The sequence below is a fragment of the Panulirus ornatus genome, chromosome 21, assembly GCF_036320965.1.
Source record: "Panulirus ornatus isolate Po-2019 chromosome 21, ASM3632096v1, whole genome shotgun sequence".
NCBI classification, from domain to species: Eukaryota; Metazoa; Arthropoda; class Malacostraca; order Decapoda; family Palinuridae; genus Panulirus; species Panulirus ornatus.
The window spans coordinates 28,567,571-28,572,570 of NC_092244.1; positions in this window are offsets into that span (position 1 = coordinate 28,567,571).

Below are 5,000 nucleotides of genomic sequence, written 5' to 3' on the forward strand. Positions count from 1 at the left end.
AGTACCATTTATATGTCAAAGTAACTTTTTTTGAGGTTCTTCACTGAGCTGTCCATAATGTTCTTAATGCTTGGATAACTATACAGATAACTATACAGATACAGATAACTATACAGATAACTGTACAGCCTTGCCAGCATCTATTGCCTGACTATAGTTACGACGTCTTTTTGATATTGGTGACGATGTTTTACTGCCTTCCACGCTTGCTACGACACTAGGGAACATGACTGAGTGTAGAATGGAAGCTTTTCTTACAAGATTTCCCATGACTGTGTTTAGCAGGTGTTCTTGAACGTCAAGCTTCTCTTGTTCGTGGTGGTGATGGACTGAGAGGGGACAGGGAAACACGGGTACCACACAATGCCCTTTTGGGTAGGTATAAAAGCGAGCTTTAGGATTAGGTGAGGGGTGAGATGAAGGACGGTAAGATGAAGCATGGCCGTGTTCCTGTGATGCAGTACTGGTGGTGAGGGTCAGGTGTTAGATGAGGTTGGGGCAGGAGGAGGTGGCGAGGGATGAGTTGTTGTCTGGTCTCGTGGAGCTTCTTTAGGAGGGAAGTGTGGGGAAACCCGAGATTCAAAGGCTGTGCAGCAGGAGTAATGGGGCGTTCCCGAGGTTCTGTAGTCCAGAAGGAGGTATGTGGTTGCCCTGGTTCAGTTATCCCGCAGCAGGGAGATGACGTGGCCAAAAGTTTCTTAGATGAGGCTACAGCAGAAGTAGGGCGTTGGCGATATCCATCGTGAGTTCTACCAGAGGAGGCAGGAATCACAGTAATTTGAGGCTGCTGCCTAAGGAGGCTATGGCAGGCGAAGCAACGCAGATCTCCTGTCGGAGAGCGATGAGACGTATTCAGGCGCCAGGGCGGCGCTCATGTGGTGTGAGGGAAGTGTAGAGTGCTTGACTGCCTACTTGTGCAGGTGGATGGTGCACACTTATTTCTCGACTGGCCAGAGGAAGCCCACACTGGTGGTCATCAATGGAGTAGGTGTGGCTAGCAAGTCGTTATCGCGAGCTCCTTCTGCGTTAAAGAGGATCGCTGGCTGGCCGGAGTCTAGACTAGGGGGGACCTGATGCCAAGAGGGTCAAGGTCATGTATCCGGGCGTATAACCTGTGACCTGACCAGTTAGCCGAGGCCACATTAGATCACACGAGGTCCCTCAAAAGGATGTCGAATGACCCGCTTAGGTCGCGTTGAGTCATGGGGTGATGCAGAACATTTGAGTTGTGTCCATCGTAACGTAGGCGCTTCATGTGATGTGTCCTCCCTTCTGTTCTTCAGGTACCAGCCTCAGAAGTCTCATTCATCCCCAGTAATAGTTGTAATGTTTGATGCTGTGGTTTGGGAAAGACCTTTGCACACTCTCTTACTCAGTCATTATGCCCGTCTTGAAGGTTAACGCTAGCATACAACAAGAGGAGGAGAACGAGTAATCAAAAGACTATCAGATCTCTTAAGGTGACATGTGAGAATCTATATAACCGGAAAAACTATAAATGAATTAATGATCAATATGATTCATCTCTACCAACATTAGGACGAGAGATTCTGTCTCTACAACGTAGGTATTTCTAAACGATTCTTACCTGACCATCTGAGTGAAGTCAGTAATTAGAGCAAGAAGAGAAGTCTGCTAATTACTTCGTTTTGGAATATATACGATATTATGGAGGATGAAAGAAATGAGGAGTTTCTCTGAAGTCAAAACATTTCTCACATAGTGTGTGTGTGTGTGTGTGTGTGTGTGTGTGTGTGTGTGTGTGTGTGTGTGTAACCAGCTCCGTGCAATACATGACATTAATAAGACCCGGGCCTGGTAGCGATCCCCTGCAACCACCAACCTATGATGGGAGGTGAGGTGGGGGGGTGTTCGTGTCTCCCCGGGGAGGAAATTTCACGGACCACGCCCAACCAACAGCAATATCCGCACGCTGTGCCCTCCTACTGCACGACACACTCCTGTTCTCTGGCTGCTGAGAGACGCAACACACCGCCGACGGACTTGCGACAGTCCACGTAAAATGCGTACAGGGATACGTTCGGCCTCAGATGCAAAGTCCGACGCTTTGATATGGGAGATCAGGAAAACTGTATGGCGCTTCAGGGGCCAGTGTGTCCACTAATGGTCCTCCATCACGTTGCAGGGTAGACCATCGCCCTCCGTAGGAAGTGCTGGGATTGGGTGCACCAGCGTCAGTCCACAGACGGGGCTGTAAACTGCCCTCCCGCTTCTCAAATGGCGTGAATCCTTCCCTCGAGTACCTAGCTAAAGTGTGATTGGACAATGACTAGCAACATGTATTAGCTTCAACACACACACACACACACACACACACACACACACACACACACACACATGCACACACACACGCACTGAGCACGGATGGGCACGACCCATGATCCACGACAGAACGACCCGTGGGTATGACGGCGTGACCTTTGACCTAACCTTTGAAGAGTAAGGTTAAAACGTACAAGTCAATGTACCAAAGAGCTGTACCGTCGTTCTTCAAGGGTTGTACCGTTATGTTCTGAGGCTTCTTTGTGTAGCAACGGACGGCTATTTCTATTTTTTGTATCTCCAATGATGATGTGATTATTACACGAAAGTGCACGTGGGAACCTATCTTGTTTTATTTCCCCGTAGATAAAAAACGACTATATAGGAAACAGACACAAAAATGGCCCAACCCACCCACATACACATGTATATACATACACGTCAACACACGCAAATATACATACCTATACATTCCAACGTATATATATATATATATATATACATATATATATATATATATATATATATATATATATATATATATATATATATATATATATATATATATACAGACATATACATATATACTTATACAGACATATGCATATATACACATGTACATAATTCATACTTGCTGCCTTTATTCATTTCCGTCGCCACCCCGCCACACATGAAATGACAACCCCTTCCCCCCGCACGCGCGCGAGGTATCGCAAGGAAAAGACAACAAAGGCCACATTCGTTCACACTCAGTCTCTAGCTGTCATGAATAATGCACCGAAACCACAGCTCCCTTTCCACATCCAGACCCCACAAAACTTTCCATGGTTTACCCCAGACGCTTCACATGTCCTGGTTCAATCCACTGACAGCACGTCGACCCAGGTATACCACATCGTTCTAATTCACTCTAATCCCAGCACGCCTTTCACCCTCCTGCATGTTCAGGCCCCGACCGCTCAAAATCTTTTTCACTCCATCCTTCCACCTCCAATTTGTCTTCCACTCCTCCTCGTTCCCTCCACCTCTGGCACATATACCCTCTTTGTCAATCTTTCCTCACTCATTCTTTCCATTTCAATACACCCTCTTCTGCTCTCTCAACCACACTCTTTTTATTACCACACATCTCTCTTAACTTTTCATTACTTACTCGATCAAACCACCTCACACCACATATTGTCCTCAAACATCCATTTCCAACACCTCCACCCTCCTCCGCACAACCCTATCTATAGCCCACGCCTCGCAAATATATAACATTGTTGGAACCATATTCCCTCAAACATACACATTTTTGCTTTCCGAACTTTCCCAGAACTTTCGCCCCCTCCCCCACCCTATGATTCACTTCCGCTTCCATGGTTCCATCTGCTGCCAAATCCACTCCCAGATATCTAAAACACTTCACTTTCTCCAGTTTTTCACCATTCAAACTTACCTCCCAATTGACTTGACCCTCAACCCTACTGTACCTAATAACCTTGCTCTTATTCACATTTACTCTCAGCTTTCTTCTTTCACACACTTTACCAAACTCAGTCACCAGCTTCTGCAGTTTCTTGAGATTGAAATATCTTAAGTTTACATGAGAAGTAATGTACAATACCACGTATTCTACTGTAGATCAACTTGCAGATTAACCAAATAATTCTGAAGGTCTACATCTGTCAGATGAATAATTGACGAACTAACCTACAGCGCTTAGATCAACCTGGTGATGAATGGTCGATTAATTCTAGCGTCGACGAGCAAAAGTAATCGAAGCATAATTCGGATGTCCACAGACCAGTCGGATTAATGACGCTGTCTCTTTTTTCCACCTGTCGTGAAACGTGGCACACGGAGGCTGAGCCACACGGTAAGGTCGGTCGGAAAGTTCATGAAATATAAGTGAGCAACGGGACGACGAGTCGAACCCGGGGTCCTGAGTTATTCAGGCGGGATGGTTGCCCAACTCGCAAACTCCTGGCCTCGCTGCCTGGGTCATGATGCTCCATGACCACATGCTCCGGGACAGGAGGTAGGGAAGGTGAACATGGGAAAAGGAAAGATTCAGGTAATAAACGAAGTAACAAAAGTTAAACGAAGTGATTATTTAAGAGTAAAAAAAAAATATATGACTAAAACTGTCAAAAAGCTGACGCTCGAACAAAGACGTAAATGAATACATAAGCGAAGCAACAAATAAATGAAAACTACAACCATGTTGTATTAATAATGTATGATTGTATTACAACCATGTTGTATTAATACTGTATGATTGTATTAGCCGATGATAATATCACACTGATAATCAAAGGACGGTTATATCGCGGTATATCATTCTGTCATTAAGGAAGGAGTATAACAAGGCATATCTCATTAATATGTGAAGGCTGCTATAACCAAGTATACCACTGTAATATGAGGGGATGAATATAACCAAGTATACCACACTAGTATTATGGGAAGATCATAACCGTAAGTAACCAAGTATACCACTGTAATATGAGGGGATGAATATAACCAAGTATACCATACTAGTATTAGGGGAAGATCATAACCGTAAGTATATCACACTAGCGTGAGGGGATTACTATAACCAAGTATACCACAGTAGTAAGAGCATATGACTATAACCAAGTATATCACACTACCATGAGGGTATAAGTATAACCAAGTATATCACACTACCATGAGGGGATAAGTATAACCAAGTATATCACACTACCATG